This window comes from Cherax quadricarinatus, chromosome 5, assembly GCF_038502225.1.
Source record: "Cherax quadricarinatus isolate ZL_2023a chromosome 5, ASM3850222v1, whole genome shotgun sequence".
Lineage (NCBI taxonomy): Eukaryota > Metazoa > Arthropoda > Malacostraca > Decapoda > Parastacidae > Cherax > Cherax quadricarinatus.
In genome coordinates this window covers 73,305,856-73,323,299 of record NC_091296.1, presented here as the reverse complement: position 1 = coordinate 73,323,299, position 17,444 = coordinate 73,305,856, and the positions used below count along the sequence as shown (strand labels likewise).

At 43.3% G+C, this 17,444-nt stretch overlaps 1 protein-coding gene and 1 long non-coding RNA gene across 6 annotated transcripts in view; both read right to left on the bottom strand.

Moving 5' to 3' along the window:
* Positions 1-14,085, bottom strand: part of LOC138855322 (uncharacterized) — a 61,077-nt gene extending 46,992 nt beyond the window's left edge. The window contains exons 1-2 of the long non-coding RNA XR_011394568.1: positions 10,845-14,085; positions 10,434-10,592 (exon numbers count right to left, since the gene is read on the bottom strand). This is a non-coding gene — a long non-coding RNA (uncharacterized lncRNA). The remainder of the gene's footprint in view (positions 1-10,433; positions 10,593-10,844) is intronic.
* LOC128685096 (uncharacterized) overlaps positions 1-17,444 on the bottom strand; it is a 937,077-nt gene that overhangs the window by 109,741 nt on the left and 809,892 nt on the right. The gene's annotated exons all lie outside the window — the stretch shown is intronic.

The following is a 17,444-nucleotide window of genomic DNA, read 5'->3' as shown; positions in this document are numbered from 1 at the left end:
CCAATGCCTCCTCACATCCCCCTCTATAACGAGGGTAAAAATGTCTGACAGCCATAAAGGAGGGTTGACATGGAAGGGACAACACCAGGGTGGGATTTTACCTCAGTGGTCACCTGAATGCCGACCAAGGATGAAAGGAGTTTTTCATGGTGGTGGCCTTTGTGGCAGTGGCAGAGGTAGAGGCGGTAGCGCTACTACAATGAAATAGTCGCCGCTGAGAGCAATAAGGGCTACATTATCACAAGTTTAAACGCAACGAAGCGAGGAGAGATGGTAGGAAGATAACGGAGGATAGATAACTTCCGACACATGTATACGAGGTGATAAGATGAAATGGTTGCAAAATAGAGGAAGTTAGGATAAAACAGTGGCAAGAAATAGGTATTTAAAGACAGGACCAAAGAAATAGGCAAAGACAGGGCCTAGGAGATACGCAATAAACACTGAGGAATTTTAAAGACAAAATAAGGTCCTGCAGAGCGTGATGATGGTCAGTAGTGGATGAGTTAAACATGTCATCAGCCAGCAGCAGTGTGTTCATCATGATGACCTGCTCGACTCACAACCATTACCGTGGTAATAATAAAACTACCTGTGAAGAAAAAGCATATGAAGATATGAAACAGGAGAGAGAACACTAGTAATGCTCAGACCCTTGCAAGGGTGTGTGTGTGTGGGGGGGGGGATTGCTGCGTCAACATCTGGTACGGGATCTGAGGTAGGAAACTTGTTTTCAACAAATGCTGTGGTTACGCCGGGGAAGAGGAAGAGTACTACAACCAGACAGACGGAGAAACGGGAAGATACGGGTAGGGCGGAAGGGGACGGAGACAGGCGGAGAGACGCGGAAAGGGAAAGACTAGACATGGCAATAAGAAGGAAGGAGTAACGTGAAACCCTAAGAAGCTCCACCCGCTCCCCAAGATTTTCGAGTCTGTTGCACGCCCGCTTTTTCCTTCCTGCATCACGCACGTAATAAACACTGTCCTTGAACCACCACCACTGCCGCCGGAACTACTACCATCGCTATCATGTTTGTAGACAGCCTGTACTGTCTGCACAGACATGTTTGTGTGTGTTAAGCCCACACCTGAAACTGAAGAAAGCTCCTTGAGATCTATCAGCAGACAAGTTAAGTAATGAACATTAACACTTGTCCAAGGCCGGAACTAGTTTGTGACGGCAGCGGCACAAACCGCCTCCCTAGGTGGTTTGTGAGGGTGGCGGCACAAACCGCCTCCCTGGAAGGTGGTTTAAGGGCTACCAGAATTTCTTTCTGTCCGTGACTAACAACATTACTAAGGGGAAGAAAGAGTTGCTGTTTTAGCTGTCAGCACACCACTAACATCATCACCATAACACGGCACACACACACAACCTCTCGCACAAACCTGACCAAACTTCATAAAATTCATTCAATGGAACGACTTACTAAGCAAGACACTAATTTCCTGCACGGATACATACTTAATCACTAGTTTGACAGCCACGCCTTCCTCAATCCCTCCATTCTTTCCTTGGAGCCTTCCTGTTGCCCCTCCTCCACAGTGCGACCAATGAACGCCTCGTCATTACATCCACCTGACACAATGGCATCTCCACTTGTAAACAACTGGCTGGTGAGACTATCTCGCACTCTTCGCCCATGTTCCACACGGTCTGAGTGCTTCACACTACTTGTTGTAACTTGGAACTGCTTGCAAGCAGTTCCAAGTTACAACACCTCAGCTTCTGTGTCTCACTAACCACCAGCGGTTAACGTGTTTTAAGAGCCTAAAGTTTTATTTTAAAAATTACAGAATTGACTGACTTCCCTAAACGATTTGCAGTGCCAGATACCTGACTGACTGACTGCCTTGACAGTATGCACGAGTGACTGCCTTGACTGTCAGATTTACTTGCTAGAGCGTGTTGTAAACTGACCTGCGTAGTTCCTTGCTAGTGTCTGGCGCAGACAAGTATGAACTCGTTACATCACCTGTAAATTACATGTTCCCATCCACCCGCTCACACGACAGCATCGTCACCTACCCCTTAAAAATACACCAACGTCAAGTACATCAGTCGTGGTGTAAGTCATTCAAAGCGGCGCCTCAGATTTTGCAACAGGAGAAACTTATCTGTTTGTAATTTAACGACGACGTTATCTCGGTAGAAAGTACTTGTTAGATAGTAATAGCTACATGTAGTAAATGCTAGTTTCAGTTTAGTTACTAGTTCCTAGTAACCGAATGAAGATAGTTTTTAGTGATTAAATAAAGGAATTAGAAATGCCAAATGGTAAGGTGAAGGAACTAATAGTTACATGAAGGGGTTACTAAGTATTAGTTGATAATAGTTACATACAGCATACCTAAATTTAAATCTTATCGACTACAAGTGGATTTTTAAGACCATGGCACCTGTTCATCACCAGTCAAGAACACTAATACTTATATTATAATAAAAAAAGAAGCGCTAAACCTACAAGGGTCATACAGCGCTTGATACCTACAATTGGGATTAAGGTAAACCTCCCAGTGTATATACACTGACATACACTTCCTAGTACATATACACAGACATGTACCTAGTACATATATCTGGAAGGCGATAGGGTAGAGTAGATGTAGTACACTGGTGGCAGTGTTTACATGACATAAACAAGTCTGCTGTAGCAACAAATAGGTAATTACAAATAAGCAATTGCAAATAGGTACCTACAGATAATTACAAATAATTACACACATTCGTAAGTACTCTGCAACGTTTTCCGACTTTCACTTCTGCTTTCTCCCGCCGATTTTACCCTCCCTCCTCTTCTCTCCCTCACACACACACGCGCGCGCGTGCACACACACACACACACACACACACACTCAGCTAGGTAGATACACACCACCACCAGGCAGTAACCAAACCCAAACACCTACACACGAGACGAAATATTTATAATCTTACGACTTCGTATTTGTTTAGCATCAAAACTATCGGTACTCACTGTGAGGGCGAAACAGTAAATAGACTCAGGTGTTTCACTTGTTTTATTCATCCTTAAAACAATAAAAATTCCAGGCGGGGCGAGACACGTGGGTGAAACGCGTGCTAGCGCCTGCTACCTTTGTTCATCTAACAAGGACGGTGCTAATAACTCTGACAGTTAAAGCACCTTCAGTTAAGGAAGTACATAGCTGAGAGTTAAGGGTCGCACCTTGGAGAGGACCCAACCACCACAACTTTAGTAAGCCACAATGCCTGGCTTTCCTGAGTTAGCTCTCCTATCTCAAAAGTCCGAGAAGTCTTCTGTAGACTTAACCACCAAGCCAAAACGAGAAGAAAAACCCGTCTGCCTAAAATACGTAATGTATATTACTAAACTTTGTGAAAAATATGGAGTCTCGAACCTCCTTCGAGGACTGAATCCCAGTCCTCCCGACGATGACCCGTAGCGTGAAAGGTAGTTTGCTGGACCTACTACCATTCAAGACCACGGTTCGAATCCCCATCCATTCTTCTGATTATTCATATATATATGTCGTGCAACGCTCTTCTTGTCGTATAAGGCAAGAGAAAATTTGTGTACGCAATAATTTCGCAAAAAAAAAATAATTCTGAACCTAACGAAAAAAATATATTTAATTGTGTTTATTAAATTATTGTAAACTTGTCTGAAATATATTTAGTTTGATTAGGAATAATTAAATTAAATAGGCAAGCTTTCTAAGGCTCTTTTGGTACAAAATTATTAATTTTTACATTAACATAAATGAAAAAATATATACATCTTTAAACGTACAAGAGAAAATTTTAGAAAAGACTTAATTTTAAACGAGTTCTTGCTAATTGACCAGTTTTACCTATTCGGCACGACATATAAATGAACATTAGTCAGTGTTCAATAATAACCCACATGGAGACAAATTCAGAAGATTAATTGATCTGCATATTTCGACCTCCTTCTGGGTTCGGTTCCTTATATATACATGTACACTGATCTCTGGCTGAAGGAGACTCGAACCTACGAACCTTGGAACAAGGTACGCAGTGCTATACCATTCTCACCACACTGGACCAATACCTTGGTGTCCAGCTTGCGCTTGACTTGGTCCAGTGTGGTGAGAATGGTATAGCACTGCGTACCTTGTTCCAAGGTTCGTAGGTTCGAGTCTCCTTCAGCCAGAGATCAGGGTTTGTGTATATTTCGCCTGCTCTTGCGAATTCCTTGCATTGTTAAAATTTCTAGTAAGGCTGATGCATGCAGGGGATGAGATGAAAAGCTGTAGGCCTTCTCCCTGAAAGCTGGCTGCCTTGGATCAAAGTCTAGCGCAAGCTGGACACCAAGGTATTGGTCCAGTGTGGTGAGAATGGTATAGCACTGCGTACCTTGTTCCAAGGTTCGTAGGTTCGAGTCTCTTTCAGCCAGAGATCAGTGTTTGTGTATATTTCGCCTGCTCTTGCGAATTCCTTGCATATATACATGTATATACATATGTGTATATATATGTGTATATATATATATATATATATATATATATATATATATATATATATATATATATATATATATATATATAAGCAAAGATGTCACTTGCAGGCTTGGGAAGTATTTTAAGACTCACTTAAGGATCTGTTCATTAAATTTCTTTAAGTGCTGAACAAATATGCTGTGTCGATGAGATCCTTCAAGGAGGAAGGGAAGGTGGAGTGAGATGGAAGGTTAGTAAGGAAGGAAGGTGGAGTGAGATGGAAGGTTAGTAAGGAAGGAAGGTGGAGTGAGATGGAAGGTTAGTAAGGAAGGTGGAGTGAGATGGAAGGTTAGTAAGGAAGGCGGAGTGAGATGGAAGGTTAGTAAGGAAGGCGGAGTGAGATGGAAGGTTAGTAAGGAAGGTGGAGTGAGATGGAAGGTTAGTAAGGAAGGCGGAGTGAGATGGAAGGTTAGTAAGGAAGGCGGAGTGAGATGGAAGGTTAGTAAGGAAGGCGGAGTGAGATGGAAGGTTAGTAAGGAAGGCGGAGTGAGATGGAAGGTTAGTAAGGAAGGTGGAGTGAGATGGAAGGTTAGTAAGGAAGGTGGAGTGAGATGGAAGGTTAGTAAGGAAGGTGGAGTGAGATGGAAGGTTAGTAAGGAAGGCGGAGTGAGATGGAAGGTTAGTAAGGAGGGAAGGTGGAGTAAGACGGAAGGTTAGTAAGGAGGGAAGGTGGAGTAAGACGGAAGGTTAGTAAGGAGGGAAGGTGGAGTAAGACGGAAGGTTAGTAAGGAGGGAAGGTGGAGTAAGACGGAAGGTTAGTAAGGAGGGAAGGTGGAGTAAGACGGAAGGTTAGTAAGGAGGGAAGGTGGAGTAAGACGGAAGGTTAGTAAGGAGGGAAGGTGGAGTAAGACGGAAGGTTAGTAAGGAGGGAAGGTGGAGTAAGACGGAAGGTTAGTAAGGAGGGAAGGTGGAGTAAGACGGAAGGTTAGTAAGGAGGGAAGGTGGAGTAAGACGGAAGGTTAGTAAGGAGGGAAGGTGGAGTAAGACGGAAGGTTAGTAAGGAGGGAAGGTGGAGTAAGACGGAAGGTTAGTAAGGAGGGAAGGTGGAGTAAGACGGAAGGTTAGTAAAGAGGGAAGGTGGAGTAAGACGGAAGGTTAGTAAGGAGGGAAGGTGGAGTAAGACGGGATTAGTAAGGAGGGAAGGTGGAGTAAGACGGAAGGTTAGTAAGGAGGGAAGGTGGAGTAAGACGGAAGGTTAGTAAGGAGGGAAGGTGGAGTAAGACGGAAGGTTAGTAAGGAGGGAAGGTGGAGTAAGACGGAAGGTTAGTAAGGAGGGAAGGTGGAGTAAGACGGAAGGTTAGTAAGGAGGGAAGGTGGAGTAAGACGGAAGGTTAGTAAGGAGGGAACGTGGAGAAAGACGCAAGTAAGGAGGGAAGGTGGAGTAAGACGGAAGGTTAGTAAGGAGGGAAGGTGGAGTAAGACGGAAGGTTAGTAAGGAGGGAAGGTGGAGTAAGACGGAAGGTTAGTAAGGAGGGAAGGTGGAGTAAGACGGAAGGTTAGTAAGGAGGGAAGGTGGAGTAAGACGGAAGGTTAGTAAGGAGGGAAGGTGGAGTAAGACGGAAGGTTAGTAAGGAGGGAAGGTGGAGTAAGACGGAAGGTTAGTAAGGAGGGGAGGTGGAGTAAGATGGAAGGTTAGTAAGGAGGGAAGGTGGAGTAAGACGGAAGGTTAGTAAGGAGGGAAGGTGGAGTAAGACGGAAGGTTAGTAAGGAGGGAAGGTGGAGTAAGACGGAAGGTTAGTAAGGAGGGAAGGTGGAGTAAGACGGAAGGTTAGTAAGGAGGGAAGGTGGAGTAAGACGGAAGGTTAGTAAGGAGGGAAGGTGGAGTAAGACGGAAGGTTAGTAAGGAGGGGAGGTGGAGTAAGATGGAAGGAAAGCAGTGCAGGTCGAAGAGATAAGAGGCGGGGATAAAGATAGAAAGGATAAGGAGGAAGCAGTAAGATGAAGTGATGGGGGGGGGGAGATACAGCAGGCAAGGAAGTGCAAGGCATGCAGCAGAGTAGGGCGGAGCAGAGCATGATGGGGGCGGTGCATGGTGGGACGGGGAGGGGGAGGGCAAGCCAAGACGAAGCAGAGCAAGGAGGGGTTGGTGGTAGCGGATGATGAGGGAAGGGGGAGCCAGAAAGCAAAATACAGTAACACAATGTCTTACGGTACTCCCCACCAACGCTCCAGCAAGGTAGTTAACACTAACACCTACACTAACACTTATACCTACACAGAGCAGAACTAAAATGTACACTAACACTTATATACCTACACGGGACTCAAATCTACATACAAAGTACTATTAACTGTTAGTACTAGTCCAATTATAATCACTAGTCTCGTGCTCAGATTGGTTGTTGGTGACATGATGGTTCAGGGTAAACATAATTTAATCTGCCTTGTTAAGTGATTCATCATGCAATTAACAAATAAAAATTTTTATATTTTCCAAATGAAACAATATAGAAAAATATGAGAATATAATATTTAGATAAGAAAGATAAGTTGTGTTAGTTACCATTTTGTCCTAGACACGTGTGTGTGTGTGTGTGTCTGTGTCTGTGTGCGTGTGTGTGTGTGTGTGTGTGTGTGTGTGTGTGTGTCTGTGTGTGTGTGTGTGTCTGTGCGTGTCTGTGTGTGTGTCTGTGCGTGTCTGTGTGCGTGTCTGTGTGCGTGTCTGTGTGCGTGTCTGTGTGCGTGTCTGTGTGTGTCTGTGCGTGTGTGTGTGTGTGTGTGTGTGTGTATGTGTGTGTCTGTACTCACCTAGTTGTACTCACCTAGTTGAGGTTGCGGGGGTCGAGTCCGAGCTCCTGGCCCCGCCTCTTCACTGATCGCTACTAGGTCACTCTCCCTGAGCCGTGAGCTTTATCATACCTCTGCTTAAAGCTATGTATGGATCCTGCCTCCACTACATCACTTCCCAAACTATTCCACTTACTGACTACTCTGTGGCTGAAGAAATACTTCCTAACATCCCTGTGATTCATCTGCGTCTTCAGCTTCCAACTGTGTCCCCTTGTTACTGTGTCCAATCTCTGGAACATCCTGTCTTTGTCCACCTTGTCAATTCCTCTCAGTATTTTGTATGTCGTTATCATGTCCCCCCTATCTCTCCTGTCCTCGTGTGTGTGTGTGTGTGTGTGTGTGTCTGTGTTTCCTGAGAGGGGTCCGAGATTAAAGTAACATGAGCCTCGCACTGCTCCCTACTGCCTAACCGTCTCCCAGCAAACACGGACATCAAAACATCCGGTTTTTAAACACCAAAACACCAGGAATAAACACTATGCCAGAAACCTTACAACCGGGTGGTCCCGCACATACCATGTATGGCCAATTATATATATTACATACCTTTGATGGGTTTCCAGAGTTTTCTTACTCCTATCTGGCCCTTGGCCAGGCTTGTCTGGTGCTTGCCAGGTCAACCAGGTTGCTGCTGCTGCTGGCCGGCTGGCCCACATATCCATCACAACTTGATTGATCCAGCTTTTTCGTGAAGTTTTCTACACACACTCTTGAAACTTTAATTTTTCCGTTTTCCTAAGATTCAAAGACACTGGCTAATAATCTAGCTAACACAGTATGTGCTACAACCCATACAGGCGAGCTTAACAATGCAAGACAAGCCACGGAGGTGGGAAATCTTCAGCTGAAGATCTTTCACACCTCTCCATGAGTCATCAGGAGCTATGTAATGTTGCAAGCGTAGCAACAGGTGGAATGAGAGGAGGCTTTCTCAAGAGTAAGGCAGCACTGTGATACCACACTACGTTACTCTGAGTTTATACGAGCTGTGAAGATCTCAGTAGTAGTACCAGTTCCTAGTAACCAGTTACCAGTAACCAGTGTACCAGTAGATGACTCACTACCAACCGTCTGTGTGAATCATTGACTGTATTCATATTGCTGCTGACCATAGCAGGATTTCAAACACCCTCACCCTGTAGACACTTGTGAGTCAGTCGAAGATAGGCAGCAGAGAGAGGCAGGTCGGCTGTTGGCGCTTCCCATACTTCCTGATATATATTATACGTACTACCAGCCTACGTGAGTATTTTTACCCATCCACGTATCGAAAACCCACATGACAAAGATTCTTTGTACATTTTCTATCTCGGCAACTTCGCCTGTCTTGAAGGGTGCCGTTAGTACACAGTCATGTTCCAGCCTAGAGAAAACTAATGACCAGAAGAGTATCACTGGCTTAGCATTTCTTGTTTTGAAGGTTCTAGTTATCAGACCTATCATTTTCTTGTAGTTGGTATAACAACACTGTTGTGCTCCTTGAACGTGAGATCTGATATTATCACTCCCAGATCTCTCACATTTAAATTAATTAGTTTCTGTCGAGTGCTTTGACTTGACTTGTACTCTGATCTTTTTTTCATCCACTCTTTTATTGCGTTATAACTGAAATTTGTCCTCACTGAACATCATCCTGTTGTCAATAGCCCACCAGAAGACATGGTTTACATCAGCTTGGTGGCTCACTGTGTCTTCTAGGGATGCCACTTTCGTGCAGATTCTAACATGGCTGATGTTCCTGTCTATGTCAGATATGAGAATGAGAAAGAGAAGTGGGGAGAGTTCCATGCCTTGGGGGACAGAACTTTTCACTGTAGAAGCTCCTTATTTCACTCTCTCTACCATTGCTGTTTGGGTTCTGTCGAGTAAGTTAAATATCTATCTGCCTTCCTTCCCAGTTATTCCTTTTACACGTATTTTGTGAGCAAATACCTCCATGGTCGTACTTGTCAAAGACTTTTGCCAAGTCAGTGTAAACAATATTCTGCTAGTCTTTCAGTGCATCCAAGACCACGCCATAGTGCTCCAGCAATTGTGAAAGGTAGAAGAGACCTGTTATGAACCCATGTTTACCTGGGTTGCGCAAATGCTGGTAATCTCGCGTCTTAAAACCCTTTAAAAAATTTATTATGTGGGATATTAAGGCTGCTAGTGTATATATATATATTTGCAAATACTTAACTATCATCCTCGTGGAGTGGGTCAGTATCAGTGGTTTTAAAGACTGTGATGACTCCGGTGTCTAGGCTTCTACAGGGAATATTTAAGGCACGAGTTAAGAGTTTGTTGCAATTAGTGATGAACATCGAGTTCCACGAGACTGGGCCTGGTGCGGAGTGCATGGGCCTCCAATGAATGACTTCGAAGCTATTGACTAGATGCCCATCCATTTGGTTGAGGTTATGTCAAAGATCAGGGAGATGTCTGCAGCATTTTTGTCTCGTTCGTGAAAAACTAACTCATCTGGGTCATCAATTTATAAGTCGATAAGTGGCTCATTGAAAACTTGAGTCGTACTGAGAGTTAAGTATTTCAGTAATTTCTTTGTTGCCGTCAGTGTGTCTCATCTTTAATCAAAGGCCCATTACTAGATGTTGTTCTTGCCCTGAATTTTGCATACGAAACCTATTTAAGATTTCTCTCAGTTTTCCTTACGGCTCTTATCTCTTTGAGAGATTACATTAAAATCTAAACAATATTTTCAGTGTATCTTCTGCATGGCTGATCGATCAGACCAACAACCAACATGCCTGATCTGGGACCGGGGATCTCCTGAACAATATTTTTACGTCTTGAGTATATCTTACACTTTAATGTGGGCTATTCCAAAAGTGTCTTGTCTCAGGTAAAAAAAAAAAAGCCGGTCAGATCAGATAAATCTTCAGAGCTGCTGTACTCTGGCAATTTCTAAAAATATTTGGTCTTACAATGATTATTGATACATATCCTCTTAAGGTAAGTGAACCTTTTATTACCTAATTTGTATTTGTTTGAATTTGTAGTTATGGCTGTCCTGGCTGTTTAATATTTTGTTATTATTAATGTAAATCATGAAACACTGCAAGTTCAACAAAATGTAAGCAGTTTAAAATAAAACTAGAGATGCAAGAACTGGTGCGTTTTTTAATGTATCATTACTTTTGCTGACATGTTGACTGTGCTGTAGACATGTTGAGAGAGGTTGGCTGTAGTTTACCCACTTCAGTGACAGTAAGACACGTGTTACCAGAGCGACTTACGATGAGGTCGCTAATGGAAATAATTCATCGTATTTGCCTCTGAGCAAAAACGTGGAATCTGGGGAAATATAGCTGAAGTGTATAAATGGAAAATAGAAATAAAAGACGTAAATAACCTGTGAAATTAGAACATCCCTCCAATTCCTCAAAAATACTTAAATTCGTTATATATTATATAAAAAATATTATATAAATTTTTCTTTTAAATTTATCCTGAATAAATCTACTACATCTAATATAAGCATCAGAAGACAAGAGTTCGAGTCTTCCTTTAAAGTTCATTTGTAACTTGAGGCTCTGAGATACTCACCTCCAGTGTGCGTGCCAGGTTCCAGGTGTTCAGTTATCCCCGCTGCTGGGGTTGAAGTCGCCCGGAACCTCGCTGGCGAATTGTTCGAGGTTCCTGCGAAGCTAATCCAGTTACGAATCTGCATCTTGCATTTAAGTCACCTGTCCCGAGTAATTGCCAAACGTTTGATAACCCAGAAGCCTCGCTATTTGCACAGTGCTTCGGTAACTTCACGACACCGCACTGCTTCCATTTTGACAGCAAATTCATGTATAACTGGTATATATCCCACGTTGAACCACCATTTATAGAAGATATACAACCCATACACTCCCAAAAACCTCGACCTTTCTCGACTTGAGCACCCAGCCAACTAAACAGCAGCAGCTGCTCCAAGACCAGCACGCGTAAGTCCAACGTTGAACGAGGAGTTGTCAACCCAGAATTTTTTCTCCTTTCGTCAGCTGCTGCACCGACTTTAACTACCTTAGCTCGCCTCCTCGGGCATCAATCAGCGTTAACGAGTGGCCTGAACAGCACCTAAATGGTGATAGAATATGTGAATACTTGATAAAAATGGAGTAAATGAAGGAGTGGTTGGGTGTGGCGGCAGTTGCCAGCCAATAACCACCACCCCACACCCACCCGCCATATTCGAACGCCTCACATACCTGCTACTGGGAGACGCGTTCATATCAGCTTCATAATGATTCTCTACTTTCAATTACCAACAGAATCAACCCATCTCACAGACACGACCCAACAATTCTCTGAACTAAGAGTACAAAAATGCAATATTCCGCTGCCAGCGGCAAAAACTCGTGTGTGTAAATTTAAACTTCAACGTAACCTAACTTTGGGGGCCCAGTCCCTGGACCCATTACGTACCTCTGTAATCTGTAAATACCTTTGTAACTTGACATGATTGTGACCAGACCTACCTGGAGTTCATTACATTTGTAAATTGTGAGTTCATTACCTTTGTAAATTGTGAGTTCATTACCTTTGTAAATTGTGAATTCATTACCTCTAACTTGCTCAGCTATCAAAACTTTGGAGTCCAGTCCCTGGACCAATTATGTACCTCTGTAATCTTTTGACTACCGCCCACAGGATGGGTATGGGGTGCATAATAAACATTAAACTAACTAACGTAACCTATCATGGCAGTGTTGCACTTGAGCAGGACGACAAAACATGAGCTCAATATTAACAACAAATACTACAGTATCTGCTAACATTTCACGTGATTATACAGATAACTGGACTAATAAACGCTTAAGAAAAATATATGAACTTCTTCACAGCCTAAATTATAGATGCATCCATATCTAAACAAACTACATATATAATAATAAATTATTATTATCATTATTATTATTATTATTATTATTAATTAATAAGTCAGCACATTATGAAAAGCTAAAATCTAGGCATAATGAAAATCTTCCAGCCAGGAATCGGCTTCAATCAAGCTGTTGGTTCCCGCAGTCCAACGTATGACCCACAACCCGACTGATCAGGAACTGTTTTTTGATGAATGTGTCTAGTTCCCGCATAAAGGCAGCTAGATGTTTGTTGGGTGATGAAGAGTCGTGATCCTTTAACACATACTGAGTTCTCAGTGCACTCATCGCCTCGCCTACGTTCCAAGGAGTACAGTTCAAGGACTAATTTAAGCGATCCTAGTAGTTAATATACTTGTCTGCCATAACCATACGTACATTCACCATCACTTGACATTACTACTACCATCACCAGTTACGCAACCACCATCATTACTACCACCACTCACGCCGTCACTATATCACTAGTACCACCATCACTATCATCATTACTACCATCACTACTAGCACCATCACTATTACCACCACTAATCACGCTGTCACTGTCACCACTATTACCACCATTCACGCCGTCACTATCATCACTACTAACACCACTCACGCCGTCACTATCACTACCACCACCACTCACGCCACAACCACAACCACACACAAACACCTCACAAATAATTATAAACTGGGAACATGACGTCAGCTGACGAACTGGTGTAGGAAGCCTTATTACACACACACACACACACACACACACACACACACACACACACACACACACAGTCGACATGTGCCTAGGCCAAAATGGTAACTAACACCCCCCCCACACACACACACAGAGGAAGCAACAAGAACCTAGTAATGGTGGCTGACCGTTGCAGGATTGCCTCTCCGTCTCCCTCCCAGGAAATCACGCGCGAAATTTTAACCCCTTTTCCCCTTTGTTGAGGTACTCCACCCCTTTCACCACCCCTCATTACACGGGTACTAGCTGTAGTGCCCCTTCACTCCACCTTCATCTAAGGGGGAAAGGGGACAACTTTCCCCTCAAAGGCGTATTCCCTAAGGGTAAAGCCTATTCAAGTCTTACTCATTCTTATGTAGATGAGGGGGCACCCCTTGCTCCTACTCTCATACCTAACTAGATACCAACGGCCTGATTAACCAGGCAAGCACCAGACAAGCCTGGCCCAGGGCAGGGCTGCAGGAGCAGGAAAACCTTGTCCTGGGGGACAAGATTAAAGGGACACAATGGAAATAAGACAGTCCTCGATGACGCACTGACTTTCTTGGGTTATCATGGGTGGCTAACCTCCCCTGGATTAAAAATTCGAACAAATCTTATCTTACTACTAACATACCACCTGCTTGTCAGCCTTATAATACATAAGAATTCTTCCGTGTATCCCCTCTGTTCCTTAGATATCCCAGTGAGCATGTGTATCCCTCCTTATACTCCCTCCCACGTCAAAGTATCTACCATTAAACAATGGCATGGAGCGGGACTCACTCGTGGTCCACGTAGGCCCAGCACTGTACCATTCTGTACCAAAGGTTTCAACGGAAAATTGTCCAGCGATGGGCTTGCCAAACTCATGGACTATTTATTCTGCTTATACATTTGACTATCGTCCATTACGAATTCACTTGTTTCAGGTTTGAAAGTTATCAACTCCACGTGTCATTAAAACCACAGTTCATCTACCCATTAGTTCTACGTTGTAATTATAACCATAATTTTTAAAGGGGTGGACCGGTAAGCCAGCGGAAGGCCTCGATCAGATAACCAAAAGCTCGGCTGCAGGTCATCATATGACTAAGACCCGCGTCAGGAAGCACTTGTCCTGTTTCCTGACAAACCTTACCTAACCTATCCATACATTAACATCAAGAATAATTTATTAAATATGAACCACAGTAAACTGACGAGCTGTTTACAATGTCTCAGAGTATATAAGATAGCATGTGGGTATGTACTTACCAAGCTATAACGTCCAAAGCTTTGCAACCACCATCGACCTACCCCATCAACACCTTGTATCTGAGGGGTACCTCATAGCAGTGGATACCTGGTACCTCATAACAGTGGATACGTGGTACCTCATATGAGTGGATACTAGGTACCTCATAGCAGTAGATACTAGGTACCTCATATGAGTGGCTACCAGGTACCTCATATGAGTGGATACTAGGTACCTCATATGAGTGGATACCAAGTACCTCATATGAGTGGATACCAATACCAAAGCATAACACTTGTCAGCAACGTACCTGCAAAGAGAAAGCAAGTATTAGTTTACATGTCACGTGCGTCAATAAGTAACACAAATATTCAAGTTGTATATACAAGCTGATGGAACGTTTAGCCTGCACAACAAGCTTCTTCCTTCAGTACAGAACATGACACTGGAGACAGCAGAAGTACTGTTAGGCGAAAGCCAACAAGTGCAACTAATGTGACATTTTACTGTGGCAACGTTTTGCTCTCCATGAACTTTGTGAAGCCGCAACGGCTTGATAAAGCTCCTAGAGAGCAAAACGTTGCCACAATAAAATTTAACATTAGTTGCACATGTATCCTTTTAGCTAACATATTGTCAGTAATCCTAGCATTATTACTAGCAAAAGTACCTTCAAGGTGAGACACTGATCACTTCGGAACTACTGTCTCCAGTGTTGTATTTTAATGTATTCAATTTAGTACTACTGTATTTTCGTAGGATTGCTTTACAAGTATGGTGTAAAGTTTGTGAGGGGTTGTACTAAATTATCATCGAAACATTGAGTCACGCTATTCTATATCACTTACCTGGAAAGTTACCAAGGTTGTGTGTGTGTGTGTGTGTGTGTGTGTGTGTGTGTGTGTGTGTGTGTGTGTGTGTGTGTGTGTGTGTGTGTGTGTGTGTGTGTGTGTGTGTGTGTGGAAGAGAAGAAATAACACTTATGTTACAACATGTCACAATGCGTCAAACGTCATAACACGTCACAACATGGTCACATATCCCACAGGTTCTAACACGAGCCAGGGTAGGAGAACAGCTCTTATCCTGTACAATACTCACAGCACTCCTGAAGTATTCCTCACATGAGGAAGAAAGCCAACAAACCAGCAAGCGAGAGAATGTACACAAATAACCCGCACATAGGACCGAAACGTCGTTATAAGTTTCCTTCTCCCATGTGCGTGTTACTTATGTATTGTCCTAGCCACCGTATTGTGCCTTTTTGTTCTTGAGAGAGAGGAGAGCCTCCCCATTTTCCGCAAGGCCTGGACCCCCCTCCCCCTCAATGTAACAACATTCACTCAACAGAGAGTATTCCTCACCCATTAGTCACCATTTTTACATCACTGTAATTCCTAAGCTGAGTGAAACAACAGATTAGTAATCCCTTTTGCGCCCTTACCACTTGGGAATTAGTGGGAAGGACGAAGAGGGAGTGTAAGAAGGGGGAAAACGGTAGGGGAGAGAGGTGGGAAGTGTTGGAATTGGGTAGAGTGGAGAGGGGAAGAATTAGACTTGAGATTTTCCCACTGAAGTGACTACCTGGATGTGGGCCCACATCCATTATGTAGATAGTAGTGGCTAGTTTATTGTGCGCCCACATCCATTATGTAGATAGTAGTGGTTAGTTTATTGTGCACCCATATCCATCATGTGGTTGGTAGTGGCTAGTTTATTGTGCACCCATATCCATTATGTGGAAGCGAATGGCTAGTTTATTGTGCACCCTATATATATCCTGTGGATGGCAGCACAGGAGCATATGGGTACACAAAAGGACTAGGAACTGGGCCCCAGATGGGGTTAACAGGAGTACATCTACAGTTGACATAACTGTTGCAAGCAAATTTAGGAAATCTGCTTAATGTCTGGTATCTTATTTTCATTAATAAGATATCTTGACATATCACATAGGTTATACTATATCTATATTCCACAATAAATATACAATTAAGCACATAGTGTTCAAGATAGTGACCATAAGGTTGGTCATATACTGTGCATTAGGTTTGATCATCATCTGTGTGTCTGTCAAAATACCAAAAGCACTTGTAACCAAGCCTAAGACTGTCTACTACAACATCAGTGTTCACACTACAAGTTGCTCCATAAACGTATTTATCTGCCCGGGCTTCTAACTGCATTCCTATTACATTATTTACTTCTCTCTTAATATTATTTCTAACGCCAGACGCACGCGCGCGCACACACACACACACACACACACACACACACACACACACACACACACACACACACACACACACACACACACACACACACACACACCAAAGTTATATTCTACATTTTCCTTCAGGGTATATTTTCTGGCTAACTTATTAACTTTATCATGAAGGAATAATTGAGTGTGTGATGGAATCCATAACAATTGTAAATTAATTCCTTTTCCTCTAATTTTTTAATATCTATACTTCTTTTTTTAATGAGCATGTTGTTAGAGTGAATCAAGAACCTTCAATAATGACACAATCAATAATAATCATAGAGTCAAGCTCAGTGTCATAATTATTTGCAATTAGGATGGCAAATAATTCAGTTCCTACAGTTCTTATCTAGGAAGGTGGCAACAAGAGCAAATACAACTCTGCCAGCAGACGAGGGGAAGACAGGGCAGGGCGCAGGAAAAATGAGGTGGGGAGGGGGGGGAGGGTTGTAGGAGGTACAGGGGTGATTAACGACCCCTAGCGACAGCTGTCCTCCCCAGGTGAGGTCACCTCCTCGACACTCCCCTCCTCCCTCCCCCCAGCATGTGTTTACCACCTGGCTTTAATCTCACAAATATATTCTTGTAGGTTTACTCCTGGGGTTTAATTCTAGCAGTTTGTGTATACTCTCCTTCACCTGGTGACGAGGAATGTACACCAGGCGCCGCCTTTCACCTGCTGCCACCTGGACAACACTCTTGGGGTGGACGGGGTAGGGAAGGGGGGGGAAGAAAGGAAGGAAAAGGGAGCAAGAAAACGGGGATGAAAGAAGGAGTCAAGGTGAAGAATAACACTGATGAATCTCTGTACATCTGGCCCCTCAAGGAAGGTTCCTTGATGTTGGTGAGGGGCTCTTGATTTAGGGAATTGGATCTGTGCTCCAGTTCCCTGAATTAAGCCTGAATGCCTTCCACATCCCCCCCCCGGCGCTGTATAATCCTCCGGGTTTAGCGCTTCCCCCTTGATTATAATAATAATAATAATGTACATCTGGCAGGCTTAGGCTTGGTTACAAACACTTCTGGCAGTTTGGCAGAGATACAGATGATCAAACTT